Here is a 26,413-nt window from a genome sequence, read left to right on the forward strand (position 1 = left end):
CAACACAAATGTCTAAGGAGATCACATCTGTTGCTTTTGCAATTTTTTGTTTCTTTGAAAACTTGGCATTTGTAAAATAGCTATACTTTTGATTTGTCTTGGCCAAAGCCCAGATTACCAAGGAATTAAATTTTGAATATGTTCAACTAAGAATTCTCTCTGTAGCAATCTTTCCTTTGCCATATCAAAATTTTGGGAATAGAATCAGATTTTGTTTTTAAAAAAACAGCTGTTTCTTCATAGTGCCAGAATAATTTCTTTTTCAGTTAAAGAAGCATGGAGAAATACTTACACATTTAAAACTTATTTTAAACATACAATGGAGGAAGCAGCACCCATTTTTGCACTTGGCAGACCTGGGTTCAAATGTTTTCTCTGCCACTTGTTTTTCATGTTGATCGTTGGTAAGTTTTTTCACCTGGAAAAAAAAAAGCAATAATAATAATTTCCTAATAGGGTTGTTGTGAAGATTAAGTGATCAAGTGTAATAATACCTGGCAAATTACAGACACTTAATCACAAAATAATCATTTACATGTGAGCAGTGGGATGGATTTCATCCTCTTGTCTATTCCTCCTTTTTAAAATATATTTTTATTTGTTTTTAAATACTTAGATGACAAAAATATTACACAAAATAATGTAAAGAATTCCCATGTGCCCCACTCCCCACACCTCCGACCCTTCCCCAATTAACAATTTCTTTCATTAGTGTTGTAGATTCATTACAATTGTTGAACACATTTAGAGCATTGCCAATAAGCATGGATTATAGTTTACATTGCAGTTTACACTCCCTCCCACTCAATTCTGGAGGTTATGGCAGGATATCTATTGGCCTGTTTTTCTCATAGCAATGTCATTGAACACCAATCCAAGTCCCACAAATGCCCCATTATTACACCTCTTTTTCCCTCTTCCTGCCTTTAGCATCTCCAGGGGAGATTATATCAATGATATAATTTCTTACATTGCTAGAATACCAATAAGTCTGTAGTAGAATACCAGTAAGTCGACTTTAGTCCATATTTTGTGCCCCAATCCTGAGTATTCTGGGATGGTGGTGCCCACTCGACCTATAATTGAGAGGGGCCTCCATCCCATATGGTTGATGGATGAGACTCATTTGCTTACTGTTATACATTCTCTTGGTTCCTTGGTATGTTGGTTGTCCATCCACACCTCTTTGTTGTCCTGGGTGAGTCCAATGAACAGGAGAGTAGGTTTTGCAACTCTACTGAGGCTCAGAACCCTGCTGGCATATGGAGAGCTCAGAATCAAGTCTCTTGTACTTACACCTACTCTATTAGTCAGGGTTATGTAGGGAAACATAATCATCAAGAGATACCTGTTGATAGTAAGGGATTTTATCAGAGTCTCTCATGTGACCATGGGGATACACAAGTCCACGTTCTGCAGGCATGTTGCAACTAGGGACCAGGGGTGCCAAGGAAAGTCCAGTGAAGGTCTTTGATGAAATCTGGGAGACATTGGCTGTACAAAGATGAGCTGGGTCATTCTCACTTAATGCTGGAATCACTTCCCCTTTTAAGGCATTCAACTAATTGGATAAAGGTTCACTCATTGCTGATGGCAGCCTCCCTGATCAATGTAACTGTAATCACCTACTTATAATTTACCACTGCAGTAAGGTCAATATTGACTAAAGTCTGTAAATGCCCTTGTATTATAATTAGACCAGTGCTTACTTGACCAAACAACTGGGCACAGTTAGCTAGCTGAGTTTAGACAATAGCCTAACTAGCACACCTACCAACTCCCGCATGAACTATAGGTTGAAACAGAAGGAAAAGAATAGTCATGTGTAGAGAAATCACAACTGAATACAACTCTTTTACACCTGGGAACACAAACTCCAAAGAAGGGCAGACTGACAAGGCTCCAAACTGTACAGTTATGTGCCATGACTGTGGGACTGGGGTGTCTACAGAGCCTTCAGGAGTCCCACTATTTGGAGTAGTATCTATTTTGGCCATCTATGAGATCCGGCAGTTACATGCATAAGCATTACCTCTAGGATGACCTCCTGACTCACTTTGATGTCTCTTAACCATACAAACTCATATCTTTTTATCTTTTCTCACTTTTACTCAGTTGCCTTTTTTTTCCCAGTTGCCTTTCTAGTTGCTATTTGCTAGTAATCCCTTGATGCCAGGGAGGCTCATCCCTGGGAGTTATGTCCCATACTGGGGGTGTTGTAGAATTTAAGAGAAGTTCAATTATTTGCGTATAGAGAGGCCAGGACTCAGGAATGATTTTGAGAAGGAAAAATGGTTTATTGATGGCCGGCCGGACTCGGGAACTTCTGTTTGAATCCCAAGCCCTGAACAAGATTTTCAAACGTCTTTTATACAGAGAGGAAAGGCCAAATGGTCCCTTTGTTTCAATTCTCAATAGGCTTCAATTAGCATATATCTCTTCCACATCTTAGGTAAGCTTTTAGCATGGACTCCAGATATTCTAGATAAGCTTTTAGCATATTTACTTTTTGCATTTCCCCTAAATACTTAAAGTTTATAGCCCTTGCATTGTTAAACATTTCCTGGGACTGGAGCCGCTGCCACTGTCCCTAAGGGCAGGACTGCAGCCTCTTACCGTTCCACACCCACAAGTCAAACAACTTAGTTATCTCTGAAGAGACAAAGAGCCTTCCACCCCATAGCCCACATCAGGGGGAAGGTAATGTATTTATATGCTGAGTTTGGCTTTGAGAGAGGACAAATTTCAGCAACATGGAGGTTCTCAGAATGTAACTCTTAAGTACCCTACTATTCTAGGCCAAGTTCCAATTTCAAGAGTAAAGACTCATAAGCATAGTTGTCAATATCGAGGGCTGCAGGAATTGACCACCCTGCTTCACTAGTCATTTGTCACTGCACTTGGAGGATTGTTGCTGTTCTATTACAGAATGTGGCAGAGCTGGCCAGGATGGGAATTCCATCTTCTCTTGGCTATTGTGTGAATCTCTACCCACTGTGACAGTGCCCAAATAATATTTGAACACATTTAAATACATTATATATATGCCCAGGTGAACTTTCTCACTGACACCCCACACCAGTGATCCTCCCTACCATAGTTGTATCCCTTCTGTAATTGAAAATTGAAGCCAAGTGTATCGCCAAATACAATTAATAGGAAAATCAAATAACCAAAATTGGTTTAGACATAAGAAGTAAAATATACAATAATTTAGAAAACTGAAGGTAAAATAAAATTTAAAAATTGGTATAGTAAATGAATAATGAAAAATATTTTTAAAATTTTTTTGATATTTTGTTTTTCATTGCTATAATATCTTTTGTCCTGTAAATAGTGACATTTTCTTCCATTTCTTCCCAAGTGTCTTACGTTTTTTCATTTTGTTTTCAAAGAAGTTTTAGGTCACTGTTAAGTCACATGTGAAACACAGGGGACTCCCCTATACCCAAATATCCTCTCCCTTTTCCCCCTTCCTGTATCAATAACCTTTTTATATGTGGATCATACATTTGTAACACCTGATGTACAAATACTGAAACATAGCCACTGACCATGATCGGTGGTTTACATTATGGTCTCCCTTCTAGACCATACACCTTTATAAATTTTTGATGAAATTCAACATGGCCTGTATCCATCAATTGCAAGATCACACAGAACCCTTCCATTGCCAGCTAAATACCTCCTTTCCATGTATTCTATTCCTCCCTCCCCTCCCCTCAGGGCCCACAGCAACCACTGTGCTTCACTCATTGAAGGACACAATTTATAGTTAATTGCAACAACACTGAGGGTTGGACATACACTGATCTGTCCTCCCCTATTAAGAACTGCCCATGCTCTTGAGAGACACCCCTCTGTTTGAGAACATATTGGGCCTCCCCAGAATGGGAGTCATACTCCTTCCTACTTATTATGTGGGTCTTCCAGCCACTGATACACCATAGTATGACAAAATGATCACATGCACATTCTCTAGGAGACTGCCCCAGGTGTGCCATGTCCTGAATTTCCCCCATTCAACACCCTAAACCAGTAACCCTTCCATGTCATATTGCCAAAAGAGCTTTCCCAACATTGTCATTTCAACCAGTTACCTGCCAACCCCCAGTGTTCACATGCTTCTTCACCCAAACCACCTGCAGTTCCATGAGCCATGCAAACCACCCTCCCCATCCTACTCTGCTGTCAACCTTGCATCACCCAACCCAGCAGTATTACTATACCCAGTAATATTCCTTAACTTCACAACTACTCACTTTTACCTTATCATAGATTTCACCCATGTCGGCGTTGGCTCACAACCCTCTTCTCCTTTTCTTCTTCCTATAAACATACTTTCCAAACTTTTTCTCTCTGAGTCTCCTTGATATGCTTAATGCATATGAATGAAGTCATGTAATATTTCTCCTTCATTGCCTGCTTTACTACATTCAACATAAGGTCAAGATTCATCCATCTTATCCATGTGTTAGGACTGTGTTCATTCTTTCACTAGCAGTGAATAAGGGTTCCCATTCCTCTCCATCCTCTCCATCATTTGTAGTCCTCTTTTTTTAAAACGGTTGCCAGTCTAATACTCTGAGATGATATCTCTTTGGAGTTTTGAATTCCATTTGATAATAACTAGTGATGTTGTACATCTTTCTGTGTGCATTTTAGGCATTTGCATTCCTTCTTTGTTGAAGTGTATGTTCAAATCACATGCCCATGTGTTAAGTGGGTCATTTATCTTTTTATTTTCAAGATATAATATTTCTTTATATATACTGTATATTTGGTTCCTATCAGATATATGGTGACCAAATATTATGTCCCATGGATAGGCTGTCTTTTCACTTTCTTGACAAACTGGTATGAGGTGCATAAGGTTTTCTTTTTAATGAGAGCCCTGTATTAGTCAGCCAAACGGGTGCTGAGGCAAAATAGCAGAAACTTGTTGGTTTGTATACAATGTATTTCTTTGGGGTAGGAGTTTACAGATACTGGGCCATAAAGCATTAGTTACTTCCCTCACCAAAGTCTACTTGGAACAAGTTGACTGCCAATGTCTGTGAGGGTTCAGGCTTCCTGGGTTCCTACATTTCTGGGGTTTTCTTTTCTCTCTGAGTTCAAGGTTACTTCCTTCCTGGGGCTGGATTTTCTTTCCTCTACATGCTGATTTACTGGCGGCTCCAGCTTAAGTCTTCAGCATCAAAGTCCAACATCAAAACTCCAACTTCAGAAACCCTCAACTCTGCCCTTTGCTATGCCTTTTATCTTCCCATGCCCTAATCATAACTCAATCATGCCCAGGTACAGATCAGATTATAAGCATAATCCAATAACTATTTTTGGAATTCATACCATATCAAACTGCTGCACTCCAACACTGAATTCCAAAAAGACATTACAATATTTGAAAAAAATCTTAAATCAGTAACAATGCAGGTACTAAATCATATCCCAATCAACTTGAAGAAATAGTTTGTCTTGGGGCAAAGTCCTGTCTGCTATAGACCTCTGAAACTTAGAAAATAATTTATCTTTTTCCAATGCACAAATAGACAGATGTAGAAGAAACATTTTCATTACAATAAGGAGAAATTGGGAGGAAAACATGAGTTGGGGTACTCTACATTTCAGTAAACCTGCAGGGCATCCTCTGTTAGATTTCAGTCTGAGAGTCATTCTTAAGATGATGGTTTCTTCTCCTTGGGGCCCTATGGGAATGTACACTTTCCACAGTCTTGTCCAATGATCGTTTTCTTGTTTCCACCCTCATGAAGCATCTGGGTTTCAACCAAACTCCAGACTTCTCCCTCCAAGAGTATTGGGGTGATTGCCATACCTCTCCAGTCTTTGGGTTACAGTCTTAACCCCCCTACTGCGGTGATATGAAGACAATATTTCTCCTAACCTTTGGCATACAGGCTCAACCCTCTCAGAGCAACAGGTTGACTAGCTGGCTTTCCCTAACCTTTTGGGGCAAGGTGCACACATTCAGACCTATGGGGTGGTGACCTTTCTGGAATCAGCTTCTGTTTTCTTTTTGTCAAACATTTCAGTCATTAACTTATCTCTCTCATCTAGCGTTTTGCTATAATCTGCAGGGAGAAGCCAAGCTGCATTCCCCTGGTTTACTTTGGAAAGTTCTTCAACTAAATGCCCAGGCTTGCCATTTTCAAGCCCCGTCTTCCATACAACACCAGGAGTTAATCTTGCTAATATGTTCTCTGCAACTTTAAAACACAGATCACCAACCATTTTCCAATAATAGTTTCATCATTTACTTCCTTTTTTTAAATTTTTAAAATTGATTTATTTTTATTTATTTTTTAAGAATTTTTTTATTTCTCTCCCCTCCCCCCTCAGTTGTCTGTTCTCTGTGTCCATTTGCTGTGCACTCGTCTGTGACTACTTCTATCCTTAGTGGCAATGGGAATCTGTGTTTCTCCTTGTTGCGTCATCTCATTGTGTCAGCTCTCCGTACCTGTGACACCATCCTTGGGCAGACTACACTTTCTTTCACACTGGGTGGCTCTCCTTATGGAGTGCACTCCTTGAACATGGGGCTCCCCTATGTGGGGGACACCCCTATGTGGCACAGCATTCCTTGCAGTGCATCAGCACTGTGCATGGGCCAGCTACACATGGGGCAGGGAGGCCCGCAATTTAAACTAAGCACCTCCCATGTGGTCGGCAGATGCCCCATCTATTGGGCCAAGTCCACTTCCCTCATCATTTACTTCTAAGGCATCCTAAAAAGTTTCTTTAGCATCCATATTGCTATCAACACTCTCTTCAAAGCTCTGTGAATTTATCTTCCAAGCATCTCACAATTCTTCCAAATAATATACCTTACCCATTTATAAAATCATTCCAGCATGTTGGTAATTGCAAAAGCACTTCCCCACTCCTTAGTACCAAATTCTTAGTCAGGCAAAGGGGTGCTGATGCAAAATACCAGAAACTGGTTGGCTTTTATAAAGGGTATTTATTTGGGGTAGGAGTTTACAGATACTGGGCCATAAGGCAAAAGTTACTTCCCTCACCAACATCTCTTTGGAGCAAGATGGCTGCCAATGTCTTTGAGGGTTCAGGCTTCCTGAGTTCCAACAATCCTGGGACTTGCTTTTCTCTCCGAGTTCAAGGTTACTTTCTTCCTGGGGCTGGCTTCTCTTACCTCTGAGATCTGACTTCCTGGGGCTCCAGCTTAAGTCTTCTGCATCAAACTCCAACATCAAAACTGCAACTTCAGAAACCCTCAATACTGTTCTTTGCCATGTCTTTTATCCATGAGTCCCCACCCCTTGGACTCACCCTAATCATAACTCAATCCTGCCCTCATACAGATCAGATCACAAGCATAATCCAATTTCTATTTTTGGAATTCATAACCATATCAAACTGCCACAGTCCCATTTATGAAATTTTTCTTCTTTTTTTCATGATTTGGGTGTGAATTTCATGAAGCCATTTCCTTTTACAAGGTTCTGAAGATGATGCCCTACATTACCTTCCAAGGTTTTAATGATCTTTAGGTCCTTGGCTTTTATATTAGATCTTTGATGCATTTTGAGTTGATTTTTTTTAATGAGGTAAGAGATGGTGTTCTTCTCTCATTCTTTTGGATATGAATATCCAGTTTTCTAAGAAACATTGTTCAAGAGACCAGTGCATTAGGGCACTTGAGCATGTCAAGCATCTCTGAACATGGCCCTTCAAGCAATGAAAATTGGCTCACTGTGGGCCCTAAGGGGAGGGGGAAAGAGGTATTGAATAGATGGAACCAATGTAACTGTGTGGGCAATAGAAGTGTTCCACAAGATTATGCAAGGATGGATATAAGACATGTTAAATTACACCAAAAATATATAGGGGCTAATAGGCTAAAATGTAAATCATAATGTAAAACATAGGATAACTAGAAATTTAGAAAATCATACAGTCTAAAATATAAACCACAATGTAAACCCAAATGTTAACCTTGTTTGAAAGCTATTGTCTCAATATCTGTACATCAGTTTCAGTAAATATAGTATGAATAAGTAAAAAGATTATTGCTGTGGAAGGGAAAATGGTTTTATGTTGGATATGTGGGAGTACTGTTTATTGTATATATGAATTACTGTGATCTAAAACTTTTTTGAAGATAAGCTTAATAATTAGGAAGAAAAAAGATAGGACATAGACACTGAGGAAATGAAGGAAGTAGTTGCCTTGCCAATTTGCATACAGGACAACACTGCAGTGATGGAAGGCAAAACATCAAAAACAAAGCTTTTGTATTTTTAAATTTTTTGATAACCCAACATATTTTTACCTTAATTTTTCTAAATTGGTATGTATTCCATATCTAACCTTTAAACTCATCACTATATTACATTTTACTATTAATGGAACCTGGCAATGTATTGGGCTTCACTTTTGAAGAAGTTTTGGATCACAGAGAGGTTCAACAATGGCAGGGGAGGAATACTGGTGTGAGATGTTACTGACAGGGGACTCATGGTTGGTAGGGAGTTCTCCAGGGCATATATCCAGGGTACATAAAAATGTTTAGATATTTTCATAGTGGTTACAATTAAAAACAACTGAGGGAGTGCTGAGTTCCTAGCCAGGGGGGCTCTATCACAGTCCCTAAAGGAACAGCAACAATCCCCCAAGTGCAGTGGCAAAGACCAGAAAAGAAGGAAGGTTCAACAATGAACCCTTAATACTAATGACTATGCTTGTGAGCTTGGGCACCTGAAATAAGAACAAGGCCTAAAGCTGCAGGGTGCCTAAGAGTTACCTCCTGAGAGTCTCTGTGCTGCTCAAATGTGACTAGTCTCAAAGCCAAACTCAGCAAGTAAATGTTCTGCACTCCAAACAGCATTGCACATGACTCCCGGGGATGAGCCTCCCTGGCACTGAGGGAATACTACAAAGTACCACCTGGTGATGTAACTTGAAAATGACCTTGAATAAAAGGGTCAACTTGGATCAGCAGAATATCTCAGTCTACATATAATACCAGGAGTTAAAAATGCTTTTTGACCTGAATAAAAGGGGGAAATAGTAAGGACAAATGAGTTTATATGGCTGAGTCTCCAAAAAGAGCTGGGAGGTTATCAGAGAGGTTGCCCTTATGCACACCTTAGCAGAGTCCCAGAGACAGATAAAGCAGATACAACCCCAAGTATTGGTTCTTATGAGGGCTACAGAGACCCACAGGTTCTATGGTCATGGCAGATGGAGTTCAGTACCATCTCAGTTGGCTCTACTTTGGAGTTTGTGTTTCTGTGTGATGGAGCTGCACTTAGATGTGATCTTTGTCCACAAGTCTCTCCTGTTACTTTTACCGGAACTGTAGTTGGTGCTGGGGTTTAATGTATACCCAGGGCACCTGAATCTCTGTACTGACCATGTGATAGCCAGGCCCTGAGATTCAACACACTTGCAGCTCCTACACCCTGGTTTATTGGACTTACCCCACTCAGCTAACATGGAGGTGAAGAAGGTCAACCACTACACCAGGGAGGCAAGATTGCCTACAACTGAAAGCAGGAGAATTGCATCCAGTATCCATGGGGAATCTAAGCCCCCTCTTGATATAGATGTGGAGAGGACACAACCATTGTAAGGTCCACAGGATGGAGGAATAGAGTGAACTTACTGATATTCTATTCATGAACTATTGTGATTAGTATTTGAATAAAATGTGGCATTGGTGTGGAGAAAGTGGCCATGGTGGCTGCTGGGGGTAGGGAGTGGAAGGAAGACATGTGATGTGGGGATGTTTTTGGGACTTGGAGTAGTCCTGTGAGGTGCTGCAGGGACAGTTACCAGAAATTGTATGTCCTCCCATGGCCCACTGGTGGGACTGTGGGAGTGTGGGCTATCATGTGGACCATTGACCATGAAGTGCAGCAGTGTTCAGAGATGTATTCACCAAATCCAGTGAATGTCTCATGATGATTGAGGAGGTTGTTATGGGGGGAGGAGTGGGGTGTGGCATATATGGGGAACTCATACTTTTTTAATATAACATTAAAAAAAAAAGAGACCATTCTCTCCCAATTGAGTGGGCTTGGTGGCCTTGTTGAATATCACATGACTGTATCTGTGTGTATGTATATCAGAACTCTCAGTTTGGTTCCATTAGTTGGTATGTGTATCCTTGTGCCAAGGCCAGGTTTTGCCCTTTGTAGCTTTGTAGTAGGTTTTAAGTCAGGTAGTGTGATTCCTCCAATTTCATTTTCCTTGTTCAGTATGTCTTTGGGTATTTGGGGCCACTTGCCCTTCCAAAACATTTCATAGTTAATTTTTCCAATACCATAAAATGCAGTTTATTTTTATTAGGATTGCATTAAATCTGTAGATCAGTTTGTGTAGGATAGACATCTTAATGATGTTAAGTCTTTCCATCCATGTACAGGATAATATTCCATTGATTTAAATCTCCTTATTTTCCTTTAACAGTGTCATGTAGTTTTCTGTGTATTAATTGTTTACTTTGTTAGTTAAATTTATTCCTTGGTATTTGATTGTTTTACTTACTACTATAAATGAGGTTTTTTTTCCTTGAAATCCTATCATGAAAATGTAAGTGATTCCCATATACTCCCTTTCACAGTTTTCCTTATTAATAACATCTTTCATTCTGTAGTACATTTGCTACAGTTCAAGAAATATTGAAGCATTATGACTAACCATTGTTTACCCTTTGCACTGTGCAATTTGTAGGTTTTGGAAAAATGTATAATGCTATGTGTACATCATTGCAGTATCATGCAGAGCAATTCCAATGACTTAAAAATGCCCTGTATTCCACCTATTCTTCCCTAATTCTACCCTCAGAACCTCTATTAAGGGCCACCTGTATAGGGAGCCCAGTGATCTTAAGAAAAGAATAGGAAGGAAAGTGTAGAAAATCTTGGACAGTATATTAAATTCAGAAGCAACAGCTGAGGTCTTTTCTTAATTTACAGACCTACTCTGCACCAGGATCCATGGTGGCTTCACAGCTTCTATTTAAAGTTTCTTGGTGAAATTTAGCATGTCCATCATATCCATCATTGCATAATCTTGTGGATCGCATCAATTGTCCCCCAGCGGCCCTGCTTCTGTCTATTCTATTCCTCTCTCCCACTCCCCTCAGGGCACACAGTGACAATCAAGTTTCACTGTTTGAAGGACCAGATTCACAGATATTTGAAACAATGCTGAGGGCTTGACACAGTAGACTGTCCTCTCCCATTGGGAGCCACCAAGTCTCTCTAGAGACACAATTCCCTGTGTTTGAGAACATCATGTTAAAATTCACCAAAAATGTGTAAGTCTATAGGCTAAAATGTAAACCAAAATGTAAAACATAAGGTAAATACAATTTTAGAAAATTTTAGTCTAAAATATAAAGCAAAATGGAAACCAAAATGAAACCATGTTTGGTAGCTATATTTCAATATCTGTACATCAGCTACAGAAAACATAACATGAACATGTAAAAAGGTCGTTACTGGGGAACGGGGAAAAGGGTTTGATTTTGGATATATGGGAGTCCTATATATTGTATATGTGACTTTACTGTAATCTAAAACTCTTTTGAAGACAAAATTAAAAATTAAAAAAAGGATAAAGACACTGAGGAAGGAATGAAAGAAATTACTTTGCCACTGTACATACAGGGCAACACCTGTTACAATGACAGAAGGCAAAATGCCAAAAACAAAGTTTTATGATATTTTTCATTTTTTAATACCCCAATTTTTACTTTATTTTAGTTTTTCTAAATTAGTATGTATTCTATTTCTACTCTTTAAACCTATCATTACTATTTCATTTCACTAAAAATTAAATTTGGAAGTATATTAGGCTTTATTTTTTAAGTTTTGGACTACTGAGGGGTTCAACTATGGCAGGGGAGGAACACTGGTGTGAGCTGTTATTGAAGGTGGACACATGGCTGGGAGGAAGTTGTCCAGGGCATGTATATAGGGTATATAAAAATGTTCAGATGTTCATTGGGTATTTTCATAGTAATTACAGTTACAAATTACAACTGAGGGAGTAAGGAGATCCTAGCTGGGGGAGCTCTGTCATATTCCTCAGTGAAACAGCAGCAATACCCCAATTACAAGGGCAAAGACTGGTGAAGAATGATGGTCCAATGATGAGATATTCACTCTGATGAGTATGCTTATGAGCCTGCGTACCTGAAGTTTGAACTAGGCCTAGAGTCTCAGGGTGCCTCAGAATTACCTGAGAGGCTCCATGTTGCTCAAATGTGGCCACTGTCTATGTCAAACTCAGCACATAAATGCATTACCTTCCCCCCCCCCCCCCCCCCAGTGCTTTTGAGGCATGACTTCTGGGGGTGAGCCTCCCTGGCACCAAGGGATTACTATCAAGTACTAACTAGTTATGCAATTAGAAAAAGACTTTGAATGAAAGGGGGAAATGGTAAAGACAAACGAGTTTATATGGCTAAGAGTCTTCAAAAACTGTTAGGAGGTCACCAGAGGGGTCATGCTTACTCACACCTCAGCAGGATCCCAGAGACAGCCAAAGATGATACAATCCCAAGTAGTGGTGCTCCTGAAGGCTATGGAGGCACACAGGTTCTACAGTCATGGCAGATGGTTTTGGAGTTCAGTGCCTTGCCAGTGGGCCCTGCTTTGGAATTTGTGTTCCTGAATGTGATGGAGTTAGACTCAGATGTGACCTTGCTGCACATGCCTCTTCTGTCTCTTTTATTGAACCTGTGGTTGGTGGGGGGTTGGTATATACTCAGGAGACTTGAATCTCTGGACTGGCCATGTGTCACCTGAAACCTGAGCCTCAGCAGAGTTGCATCTCCTACTCTCCAGTTCATTGGTTTTAACTAGGTCAGCTAAGAAGGAAATATAGATGGTCAACCACCACACGAGGGAACCAAGAGTGCCTCCACCCACAAGCAGGAGAATTGCATCCAACCTCCTTGTGGAACCTAAGCCCTCTCTTGATTTATAGGTGGAGTGGATATCACCATCCCAGGGTCCACAGAATGAAGGAATAAAATGTGAATTAGAGTGGCTTTCTACTCCAGTAGACTAGTAATGGAAGAAGTTGTAGCACTGATATGGAGAAAGTAGCCATGGTAGTTGCTGAGGGTGGGGGGAGGGAAGAAGAGATGTAATGTGGGGGCAGTTTTGGGATTAGGGTTTCTGTAAATGATATTGCTGGGACAGATACTGAACATTATATTTCCTGCCATAACGCACTGAATAGGCTGGAGCAGAGTGTAAACTACAATGTAAACTATTATCCATGTGGTGCTAGGATGCTCCAAAATGTATTCACCAAATGCAGTGAATGTGAAAATGTGATGAAAGAGGTTGTTAAATTGGAAAGTGAGAGGTGAGGTGGAAATGGGGTATATGGGAACCTCATGTTTTTTAATGTAAAATTTTTTGCAATCTATGTGTCTTTAAAAAACACAATTAATAAATAAAATCATCTCTTGGATGAGAAGTCTCTTACCTCCCAGGAAGTTCCTTTTCATTTCAGACTTTTCACATCTTTGGAAGTTGTTCCTTACGTTAAACCCAGTTAAGTCTAACACAAGCTTCAGTGTATTAGTATGTGTCCTTATCTTTGGAATCTCAAAGAAAATTTAAAACCAGTCAAATATATAGTTCACAATCTATTTGATTATCAGTGTGTCACATTCTTTAAGCTTCTTCATAATATTTTAACATGAAAAATGATATTGTATTATCTCCTATATGTTTAATAACACATAGATGATAAATATATTGGTAACAAGAACAATGGTAAAATCCCTGAAGCCCAGTATCCCTAAAATTTATACAATGAAAATAGTCTTTTCTCATACCTGGGATGAAACTTAAGCATGCTTCATAACTTTTTTTCATATTAGGCCTTGGTAAATCCTTGAAGTTCAAGGCTGTCACAAGGTGTAATCAACTTACATTTGCTCTTCCAGCCCACCTTACCCTTACTATTAACCAAAGGACCAAGTTCTTGAAGGCATCCCATAGATAGTCTGCTCTCCCTTTTGGGGGTAAATGAGACTCTAGCACACATTTCTCAACTATAGTTCTATTTATATACCCTCTCTATATTTCTACTCACCAATCATTTGATAAATATGAGGTACATGAAGTGTTTCAAATGTCACCTACTTTGGACTTCTGGTCAACCATGATGGACATTTACATATTGAAGATGCCATTCCTTCATGGATCTTTGAACATCTGGCAAAAATTGGAAGTGACATCTTTCTCAAAACTCCTGAAAAATGTTAGAAAGTTGTAGTATGTGACCAATTGATCAGTCAACAAAATGTGTCCTGAAAAACAGTAGATGAAACTCCTTGCTAACCCCTCTCCCCCACCACATTGCCAGGCTGTGGAGCCAGCCTGCACTTCCATTGTGGGTCTCTGGCCCTGTTCCAGAAGGAGCCAAGTAACCTCTATGAACATAATGGGATCCCTTTATTCCACTGCCCATCTATGTGAGAGGGAAGCCTGAAGTACTGAATCAGGAATCTTGTCTTAGCAACCAGAAATTGTCCTACAGGTAGGGAGTCATCTAAAGCACTGTTGGAAATAATTAAGTCATAGAAGTCTGGAGCAGAGGATTACCACCATGGAATCATAAAATAGAACCCCAGCAAGAGGCAACAGGAATTCAAATTCCTCTAAATGAGGTAATACTAGAGCCAAAAGCAAGCACAAGCCAAGATAAGAACCACACATTTTCTCTAAAATTAGGATAAGATAGATAAGATGCTGAGAACAATATGTTTTCCAGGCACTTCAGTTTGATCTTTTTTTAAAAAATTATTTTCATTTTGTAAAAATATTACATTAAAAAAATATGAGGTCCCATTCAACCCCACCACCCCCACCCCACCACTCCCCCCCAGCAACACTCATTCCCATCATCATGACACACCCATTGCATTTGGTAAGTATATCTCTGGGCATCTCTGCACCTCATGGTCAATGGTCCACATCATAGCCCACACTCTCCCACGTTCCATCCAGTGGGCCCTGGGAGGATTTACAATGTCCAGTAATTGTGCCTGAAGCACCACCCAGGACAACTCCAAGTCCCAAAAATGCCTCTACATCTCATCTCTTCCTCCCATTCCCCATACCCATCAGCCACCATGGCCACTTTTCCCACACCAATGCCACCTTTTCTCTGTGGACCTTGGATTGGTTGTGTCCGTTGCAACTGTATGTCAAGAGGAGGCTCAGATTCCACATGGATACTGGATGCAATCCTCCTGCTTTCAGTTGTAGGCACTCTAGGCTCCATGGTGTGGTGGTTGACATTCTTCAACTCCATGTTAGCTGAGTGGGGTAAGTCCAATAAATCAGAGTGTAGGAGATGAAGTCTGTTGAGGCTCAGGGCCTGGCTATCATATTGTCACTCCAGAGATTCAAATCCCCTAGATATATCTTAAACCCCAGCACCAACAACACTTGCAGTAAAGTAGCATGAAAGCCTTGTGCAAAGAGATCCCACCTGTGTCCAGCTCCATCATGCAGAAACACTAGCTCCAAAGAAGGGCCAAATGACATGGCAGTGAACCCCATCTGCCCTGACCCTAGACATGTGACATGTGGGTCTCTTTAGCCCTCAAAAGAACCAATACCTGGGGTTGTATCTACTTTATCTGTCTCTGAAACTCTGCTCATGTGTGCATAAGGGAAATCCTTCTGACATCCTCCAGACTCTTTTTTAGAGACTCATAGCCATATAAACTCATTTGTCCTTTCCATTTCCCCCTTAATTTAGATCAAACAGCATTTTTAACCCGTTATTATATGTAGACAGGGATATTCTGCCGGTCTGCGTTGAACCTTTAATTCAAGGTCATTTTCTAGTTGCATCATCAGTTGGTACTTGTTAGTGATTCCTTGGTGCCAGGGAGGCTCATCCCTGGGTGTCATGTCCCACGCTGGGGGGAAGGCATTGCATTTAGATGATGAGTTTGGCTTCGAGACTGGCCACATTTGAGTAACATGAAGGCTGTCAGGAGGAAACTCCTAGGCACAGTGCTGCTCTAGGCTTGTTCTTATTGCAGGCGTATAGGCTCACAAGCATAGTCATTAGTATCATGGGCTCACTGTTGGACCCTCATTCCTTCCTGGTCCTTACCGTTGCACCTGGAGGACTGCAGCTTCTCCCCTAGGGACCATGACAGAGCATGCCTGGCCAGGACCCCAGTACCCCCCCAGCTGTAGTTTTTAACTGTTGCCACTACGAGTATATCCAAATATTACCATGCACCCTGGACATATGCCCTGTATAGCTCCCTGTCAACCATATATCACCTGTCAATAGCATCCTATACCAGTATTCCTCCACTGCCATTGTTGAACCACTCTGTGATCCAAAATTCCTGACAAGTGAAGCCCAATATAATGTCAGGATACCTTACTAGTAAAATGGAATATAGCGATGGGTTTAAAGATTAGATATAGAATACGTATTGATTTGGAAAAATTCTACATCCTATCTTTTTCTTTTCTTTTTTCCTAATTATTGAGCTACTCTTCACAAGAGCCCTAAACAACAGTAATTCATATATACAATATACATTACAACTACACATCTACCATAAAACCTTTTCCCTTCCACAGCGATATTCTTATAACTTATTCATATCATATTTACTTAAAGTGATGTACAGACTCTGAGACAATAGCTTTCAAACAAGGTGACATCTGTGCTTACATTGTGGTCCACACTTTACGATATACAGTTTTCTAAATTTCTAGTTATCTTATGTTTTACATTATGGTTTACATTCTTAGTCTGTCGTAGCCTATATGTTTATGGTGTAATATTACATGTTTTATATCCATCTTTGTGTACTCTCACGAAACTCCTCTCTTACCCCACATTTACCTTGGTTCCACACATTCAACATCCATTTTCCCCTCCCCTTGGGGCCCACAATGACAGCCAACCTCCATTTCCCAAGGAGCTATGGCCAGAAATACTTGCAAAAGTGTTCAGGGCCTAACTTGCTCAACTGCCCTAATGCCCTGGCAGCCACCCTTTCTCTCAAGAGATACAGTTCCCTCTATTTGATGGCATTAGTCCTCCCCAGGATGTGGGTCCATCCCCACTCTCATTACCTGGGTCTCTACACAATGGTACAAACCACTCTGGCAAAATGAGCATAAAGACATTCCCCAGGAGCCCGTCCTGCATCAGACCATCCTCTCCGAGCATCCTAAACAGGTAACCCTCTTAATTATATTTTGATACGAATTTCTCATCATTTTACTCTCAACCAACACCTGACACACTCCTATGTTCGTATGTTGCCCCTCCCTCCCCCCACTTTTTGGGCAATATTACCCATCCGCCCATCCCTAGCTGCCCCTAAACCCGCAAAGCCCCACCCCAAGGCAGCCCCTTGCCCCCATTTTATCTCTTCTTTATGTTCATACTTAATGCCAGCTCATCATAAATTCCACCCCTGCAGACGTCGGCTCACATCCTTCCTCCACCCCCCGATTTCCTGTAAGCCTATCTTTCAGTCTCTAGCTCTCTGAGGAAGCTTGCTTATTTCATATTATTGCGGTCATGTAGTATTTGTCCTTCAATGCCTGGGTTGCTTCACTTAACATAAGGTTCTCAAGATTTATCCATGTTATCACGTGTGTTTGTAGTATTTGTTCTTACAGCCGAGTAGTATTCCATTGTATGTATATACCACATTTTATTGATCCACTCATCTGTTGATGGGCATTTGGGTTGATTCCAACTTTTGGCGATAGTGAACAATGCTGCTATGAACATTGGTGTACATATATCGGTTTGTGTCCTTGTTTTCAGTTCTGCTGGTTATATACCCAGCAGTGGTATTGCTGGGTCATATGGCAAATCTGTGGTTAGTTGTTTGAGAAAGCGCCAAACTGTCCTCCAGAATGGTTGAAACCTTCTGCATTCCAACCAGCAGTGGATGAGTGTTCCCCTTTCTTCACATCCTCTCCAGCATTTGTATTCTTCTGTTTTTTTCATAGCTGCCAATCTTATGGGAGTAAGATGGTATCTCATTGTAGTTTTGATTTGCATTTCCCTGATAGCTAGAGATTTGGAGCATTTTTTTCATGTGCTTTTTCGCCATTTGTATTTCTTCTTTGGAGAAGTGTCTGTTTAAATATTTTTCCCATTTTTTAAATCGGTTGTTCATCTTTTTAGTTTCAAGATATATGAGTTCTTTATATATGCAAGTTATAAGTCTCTTAACAGATATATGCTTGTCATATATTTTCTCCCATTGTGTGGGTTCCCTTTTTACTTTCTTGACAAACTCCTCTGAGGTGCAGAAGGCTTTAATTTTGAGGAAGTCCCATTTATCTATTAGTTCTTTTCCTGCTCATGCTTTCGGTGTGATAGTCGTGAATCCATTTCCTATTACAAGGTCCTGTAGATGTTTCTCTACACTGCTTTCCAAGATCTTTATGGTCTTGGCTCTTATATTTAGGTCTTTGATCCATTTTGAGTTGATCTTTGTATAAGGTGTGAGATGGTAATCCTCTTTCATTCTTCTTCATATGGATATCCAGTTCTCCAGGCACCATTTGTTGAATAGGCCATTCTCTCCCAGTTGAGAGGGTTCGGTGGCTTTATCGAATATTATATGGCTATATATATGAGGTTCTATATCAGAACTTTCAATTCAATTGCATTGGTCTGTGTGTCTCTCCTTATGCCAATACCATGCTGTTTTCACTACTGTAGCTTTGTAGTATGTTTTGAAGTCAGGAAGTGTGATTCCTCCAATTTCATTTTTCTATTTCAATATGTCTTTGGCTATTCAGGGCCTCTTTCCAAATAAATTTCACAGTTAGTTTTCCTAGTTCCTTAAAGAAGGCTGTATTGATTTTTATTGGGATTGCATTGAATGTGTAGATCAGTTTTGGTAGGATAGACATCTTAATAATATTCAGTCTTCCTATCCATGAACAAGGAATATTGTTCCATTTATTGAGGTCTTCTTTGATTTCCTTAAACAGTCTTGTATAGTTCTCAGTGTATGTTTTTTTAACTCTTCAGTTAAATTTATTCCTAAGTATTTGATTTTTTTATTTACTGTTGTGAATGGTATTTGTTTCTTGATTTCCTCCTGATCTTGCTCATTATTGGTGTACAGAAATGCTACTGATTTTCACTCATTGATCTTATAACCTGCGACTTTACTAAACTCATTTATGAGTTCTAGAAGCTTTGTTGTAGATCTCTCAGGGTTTTCTATGTATAGGATCATGTCATCTGCAAATAATGAAATTTTGACTTCTTCCTTTCCAATTTGAATGCTTTTTATATCTGGTTCTTGCCTCAGTGCTCAAGCAAGTACTTCTCAGACAATGTTAAACAGGAGCAGAGACAATGGGCATCCTTGTCTTGTTCCTGAGTTTAGAGGAAAGGATTTTAGGATTTTTCAATTGTAAACAATGTTGGCTGTAGGTTTTTCATATATACTCTTTATCATGTTCAAAAAATTTCCTTGTATTCCAATCTTTTGGAGTGTTTTTATCAAGAAAGGGTGCTGTATTTTGTCAAATGCTTTTTCTGCATCTATACATATAATCATGTCATTTTTTTCCTTCAATTTGTTTATATGGTGTATTACATTGATTGATTTTCTTATGTTGAACCATCCTTGCATACCTTTAATAAATCCCACTTGGTCGTGGTGTATAATTCATTTAATGTGTTGTTGAATACGATTAGCAAGTACTTTGTTAAGTATTTTTGCATCTAGGTTCATTAGAGAAATTGGTCTGTAATTTTCCTTTCTTGTGGTGTCATTGTTTGGCTTTGGTACTAGGGTAATGTTGGCATAATAGAAGGAGTTAGGCAATATTCCTTCTGTTTCGATTTTTTGGAATAGTTTCAGCAGGATTGGTGTTAGTTCTTTCCGGAATGTTTTATAGAATCCACCTGTGAAGTCGTCTGGCCCTGGGCTCTTCTTAGTTGGGAGATTTTTATGACCGATTCTATCTCTTTGCTTGTGATTGGTTTGTTAAGATCATCAATTTCTTCTTTCGTCAGTATGGGCTGCTTATGTGTTTCTAGGAATTTGTCCATTTCCTCTAGATCATCATTTTTGTTGGAATATAGTTTTTCAAAGTACCCTCTTATGATAGTTTTTATTTCTGTGGGGTCAGTGGTGATATCGCCTTTCTCATTTCTTATTTTGTGTATTTGCATCTTCTCTCTTTCTTTCTTTGTAGTCTCGCTAATGGTTTGTCAATTTAGTTGATCTCTGTGCTTGGTCTTGTTTATCTTTTCAAGTGCTTTCTTATTTTCTATTTCATTTAGTTCTGCTCTTATCTTTGTTATTTCCTTCTTTCTTCTTCCTGCTGGATTACTTTGTTGTTGTTTTTCTAATTCATCCAAATGTGCAGATAGTTCTTCAATTTTTGCTCTTTCTTTTTTGATATATGAATTTATGGCTATAAATTCCCTCTCAGTACTGCTTTTGCTGTATCCCATAAATTTTGGTATGTTGTGTTATCATTTGTTACAATGTAGTCATTGATTTCTTTTGAGATTTCCTCTTTGACCCACCGTTTTCTAAGAGTGTGCTGTTTAATTTCCAAATCGTGGTGTGAAATCTGGGCCTCTCTCCCTTGCAAATTTCCAGCCTCACTCCACTGTGGTCAGAGATATTGTTTTGTATGATTTCAATCTTTCTGAATTCATTAAGCCTTTCTTTGTGGCCTAGCATATGATCTCTCTTTCAGAATGATCCATGTGCACTTGAGAAAAATGTATATCCTGCTGTGTTTGGGTGTAATGATCTATATATGTCTATTAGGTCCAGCTCCTCTAATATACTGTTCAAATGTTTTGTTTCTTTAGTGATTCTCTTTTGAGATGTTCTGTCCAGAGTTGATAGTGGTGTATTAAAATCCCCCACTATACTTTGTTATGGAGAAACATAATGGTATATTAATGTTTAATTTTCATTTCCCTGGCAGAATCAGCAGATTATCTTTCTTGACTCTTGAGCATGAAAAGCTGATGGAGTTCCTGGAGCCAAAACCCATGAAAGTGTGTAATCCATCCTGAGACTGTGGCTCTCCAGAGTGTCTCACTCTCATGTTTTCATACCCAGTCCAATTTCAGCTACCAACAACTCATCAAAATGACCATTTAACTATACCTATCAATTTTTGCTGCCAACAGCTTCTGCCCCAGATAGACAGATCTAAGCTGTTGCTCTCTGAATTTGCCTGTCTCTTCTAAATTCAAGGTGGTAGTTTATCTTGCAACTTCAATTCTCTGATGGGTCCAATAAAAGTCATCAATTTTCAAAAAAAAAAAAAAAAAAAAAAAAAAAAATCCCCCACTATAATTGTAGATGCATCTATTCTTTCACTTAGTTTTTCTAGCGTTTGCCTCATGTATTTCGAGGCGCCCTTGTTAGGAGCATAAATATTTATGATTGTTCGATCTTGACAGATTGTCCCTTTCAGTAAAATGTAGTATCCTTCTTTGTGTCTCACAATTGTTTCACATTTAAAGTCTATTTTGTCTGATATTAACATAGCTACTCCTGCCTTCTTTTGGTTATTGTTTGCTTGTATGATTGTTTTCTAGCCATTCACTTTCAACCTCCATGAGTCTCTGGGTCTAAGATGTGTCTCTTGTAGACAGCATATAGATGGGTCATATTTCCTTATCCAATGTCCCAGTCTGAATCTTTTGATAGGTGAGTTTAATCCATTGACATTCAGTGTTATTACTTTCAAGGAATTATTTGTGTTAGCCATATTTTGATTGGATTTGTGTTTGTCATATTTTGTTTGTAGTTTTTTTTTTCCCTTCTATTTTTCTTTTTTGTTGCTCTTACACTCTCCTCCAACTCTGCCTGTCCTGTTTTTTCCTTTCTTCCTGCAGAACTCCCTTTAGAATTTCTTGAAGGGGAGGTCTTGTTGGTATACTCTTTCAGTTTCTGTTTATCTGTGAATATTTTGAACTCTCCATCATTTTTGAATGCTTGTTTACCTGGATAGAGTATTCTTGGTTGGAATTTTTTTTCTTTTAGTACCTTGACTATATCATACGACTGCCTTCTTGCCTCCATGGTTTCAGATGAGATATCAGCACTTAATCTTATGGAGCTTCCCTTGTATGTGATGGTTTTCTTTTCTCTTGCTGCTTTTAGAATTTTCTCTTTGTCTTGAGCATTGGATAATTTGACAAGTATATGTCTTGGAGTGGGCCTGTTGGGGTTTTTGACTTGTGGAGTGTGCTGTGCTTCTTGGATATGTACATCTGTCTCTATCAGTAGATTTGGGAAGTTTTCAGCCATTATTTCCTGCAACACTCCTTCTGACCCCTTTCCCTTCTCTTCTCCTTCGGGAATGCCTATAATATGTATATTTGAGCGTTTTGCATTATCATTCAGGTCCCTAAGTCCTAGCTGGATTTTTTCTATCTTTTTATCGATCACATCTACTATCTTTTGATTTCCGATGCACTGTCTTCCACATCACTAATTCTCTGCTCTGCCTCTTCTAGTCTGCTGATATTTGCTACAAGTGTATTTTTGATTTGTTGAACTGTGGTGTTCATTTCCATCATATCTGTTATCTTTTTGCGTATGTCTGCAATTTCCCCTCCAAGTGTTGTCTTCATGTTGTTAACCTCTTCCTTTACTTCATCAAATTTGGCGGTGATAAATGTTCTGAGATCTTTCATTGCTTGTGCGAAGTTCTGCTCCCCTTCCTGATTTTTAATTTGTTGATTGGATTCAGCCATGTTTTCCTGATTACTGGTTTGGTTTGTAGATTTTTGTTGTTGTCTGGTCATCATTTTATCTTGACGGGTTTAATCAGTTCCTTAGGTTCTTTGTCTAGTCTTGGAGATTAATTAGCTGTTGTTTTTGCGTAAGTGTTATATCTTCTCTTTGTCACTTTGTTCTTCCTATTCTAATTTCTTATTGCTGGTTAAGTTCACTTTAAAGGAAAGTATTAGTGCTGGGGAAAGGCAATTGTGTAAGCAAGGAAAAAGTGTAAAGTAGTATTGGTGATATATGTTAACAAAGCAACAATATGAGATCTGGGAGGATGGAGGTTAGATTCATGTAAATTGTGTAGAGTTATAGCAGTATGTAGAGTACCTATAATGAGGTAGCCCATTGAATATGGGAGGAATATGGTATGAGCTAAAAAGCTATTGTTTTCGTGAGAGAGGGAAAGAGAAAAGAAAGGTAATAGTTTCAAGAGTGGATACCAGACAGAAAACAAAACAAAGGGATTAGAAATTAAGAGTAGACACTTTGTGGATCAAAGAAAGGGAGGTGGGATATAGGAGAGATAGTAGATGATGGAGGATATCAAGGTGTAGGGGAAATGGGATAGTGTAGATAGCCAAAATCTATTCACACAGAAATGAGGCAGTGGAGGATGAGGGAACCCAGCAAATATGAGATGTTTCCTACAGCACCTATTGTATAGTTAAGATAAAAAAGAATAAGAAGAAGATGGGGGACAAGAGAGAGAGAAAAAAAAGACTTTGGGGGATATTCTGGGAGAAAAGATTAGGGGATAATGCAATGTTAGGAATCAGAACATTAAAAAAATAGAATAAAAAATAAAAATAGAATAAAAATAAAAACAAAACAGAAAAGAAAAAACGCAAATGTTGAGGGCTAGGACATTCAAGGACCTCAGATGGACCTCAGCGCATGATGGATTCAGGGATGGAATGTCTGAGATATTGAGGACTCAAGAGGTGTGAGTCTCTGGGGTGTAGGCCACCAGGGTTTAGGGGACTCAGACCTGGAAACCTCAAGTCTGGTTAACAGGAAGCCTGGGAGCACCACAGTGCATCACAGCCTTCAGGGATCCCCACAGCTGGGTGCCAGCCCAATGGGTGAGGTCACATCCACAAGCTTTATCCTGTGTTCTGTACCCCACAATTCATTCACTCACTGGGGTCTATTCTGTGGGTATATCACCAATTGACTTCAGGACCCCTCCCACCCTGTGATCCCCCGGAACGGCCACCTGGGGGCGTCTCTAGGCTGCGGCCAATTTAATGACTCAGATCAATAGCCAGGTCTAGGGGAGGGGCTCCAGCCGGAAATGCTAATAACAGAGTCCAAACCCAAAATTCCCACGCTTCGCAAAATATTCCCCCAATCAGCTGCCAAACGTCTCCCACCGTACCAGACCCTGGTGGCGTCTCTTTATTGCTATCACTTTAAGACCACTGTAGGTCAGTAGCCGGGCTTGGGGGGGAGTGGCTCTAGGCGGAAGCGCTATTGTTTGTGTGTGCAATCAAAAATTACCCCCTGCTTTGCCATAAAACTCCCATTTGTCTCCCCAAATCGGTCTGCAAGCGCCTCCTGTCCTATCAACCCCCCAATTGGCCACCCAACCACCGCGGCAGCTCCCCGGGCCATGGCAGCGCCCGATGCTGCTGCTCCGCCCACCCAAGGAGGGAACTTTCCATGCACAGCTGGGACCTCTGTGTATATTTTGTAGACGTATCCTCTCTGTTACCTTCCCACCAAATCGATGTCCAGACACCAGCCGACCAGCAAAAATCCTGAAACAGCCCGGTCCCGAAAAGCCTCCAACGCTGCCCAACCACCTCCCTGCAGGAGATACTATCAGGCAAGTTCACTCAGCCACCATCTTGCCCCACCTCCTCCAGCATATTTATTTTCAAGCACTTTGGTTGGGATTCATATATGAAGAAGGAAAAAAGAAAAAATAGCTCTCTCAACATTCATATTCTGGTACAGCAAGACACTTAACATGTTGTTAGCACTGATAAATATCGTATTTGAAAGAAAAAGCCATGTAGGATAATACTGGTAGTACAAGGTGAGGGTCAGCATTGACATTTTAGATAGGATGGCCAGAATTGTAAAAAATAAGATTTAGAAAGAGTAAAATTGAATATATGCTGAGTATTAGATGATATAAGGGAATTGATGCCTGGATATGATAATGCAATCTTGATTTTCTTTTTAAGTCTTCATCTTTTGTTGAGTTGTAAACCGAAATATTTAAGTAGAAGTATTATTATGTCTTCAAATTGCTTTAAAATGCTCCAGAAAAACAAAACAAGGAAAAAAATAAAAAACAAGAGCATCAAGAAAAAAAAAAAAAAATCGGGTGGTGGTGAGGTGAAATAAATGAAACCAGAACTTTAGAAAAATTATGATAGTTGAAACTTGTTTGTGTTCTGGAAGGTTCTTAGTGTTTTGTTTTGTTTTTTTCTAATTTTTAAATATTATGTAAATTTCCCTAATAAAAGTTAAAAAAAAAATTAGCAGGCAGTAGAGGTCTCACTGAGGTGACATTTAAGCAGTCTTAAGGAAGTAAGGGAGTTTCTTATTTTGAGGGGTGTCTAGTGAAAGCACACCAGAAGAAGACATACTCAGCACAAAGAGGTACATTGAATGGGAGAAATTTTAGGAAATGAGGGAAGAGAGTCATGTGGGATCTGCAGATCACATCACACCTCCTGAGCCCCCAGGAAGGCTGTCAGTGAAGGTCTAATCTGGGGGGCCTGCTAAATAAGGCATGATTCCTTCAGTTGTGCTTGGGTAAGTTTTTCCTTGGGAGATCATTGATTCATTTGGATGCCCTGGATTCTTGACTCAGATTCTGAAATGAGTCTGTAATATGATGGAACATCTATTACCTAGATAATACACTCTATATTTTAAGGAAATACATTTAGACAACGGGAAGTTGGAATGATGTTAATAAGTAGATTTTGTTTAAAAATAAAATATTCATATATATAATCTCTCCATCTACTTCTTTGCCAATATTTCTCTCTCTCTCTCTATATATATATATATATAAACATATATATATATTTTAAAAAGTCTATGGCTAAGTATATATCTACACCTACAGTTACTTTCCTGTTTCTATTTCTATATCTATTTCTGTGTATGTTTATATCCAACGTAGAAATTTAAAGCAGATGTTATCTGCTTTTGCTTATTCCTGATTTGCAAGAGCTAGAAACAGCATTAATGAGATAGTAATCATAAATCATATTCTATATAACTATATGAAATACACCCATTGTTTCACATATGCTATCTTACCTTTATAATATGTCTTCAAGGGGTTACTTTCTTTAATTTCAAAAGTTAAGTTTGATTTTCAGAAAAATCAATAATTTTGCATATTTTTGATAGTTAAATGACCAGCACCATAACCACATCTACACTTTTTCCAGTTACTCTGTTTCTTTGCCCCATCTTGCATCCCAATTTGTCCTTTTACAGAGAAATCATGTTTATCAGTATCACATATTACCACTGAATTATGGTGGTTAAATAAAACACAAAATTCTCTACCAAAGATATTAAGGCCAATTTAAAATCCTACCTGCACTTTCCTCAGAGAAAATGTCCCTTGTC

The 26,413-nt window shown here is 39.4% G+C and overlaps 1 long non-coding RNA gene across 1 annotated transcript in view; it reads right to left on the reverse strand.

The window, feature by feature from the left end:
- Nucleotides 1-355: 355 nt before the first annotated feature.
- The window catches only part of LOC139437870 (uncharacterized), a 121,465-nt gene continuing 95,407 nt past the window's right edge, over nucleotides 356-26,413 (reverse strand). Inside the window, exon 3 of the long non-coding RNA XR_011647785.1 lies at nucleotides 356-418. This is a non-coding gene — a long non-coding RNA (uncharacterized lncRNA). The remainder of the gene's footprint in view (nucleotides 419-26,413) is intronic.

Source organism: Dasypus novemcinctus, chromosome 30 (genome assembly GCF_030445035.2).
Source record: "Dasypus novemcinctus isolate mDasNov1 chromosome 30, mDasNov1.1.hap2, whole genome shotgun sequence".
Lineage (NCBI taxonomy): Eukaryota > Metazoa > Chordata > Mammalia > Cingulata > Dasypodidae > Dasypus > Dasypus novemcinctus.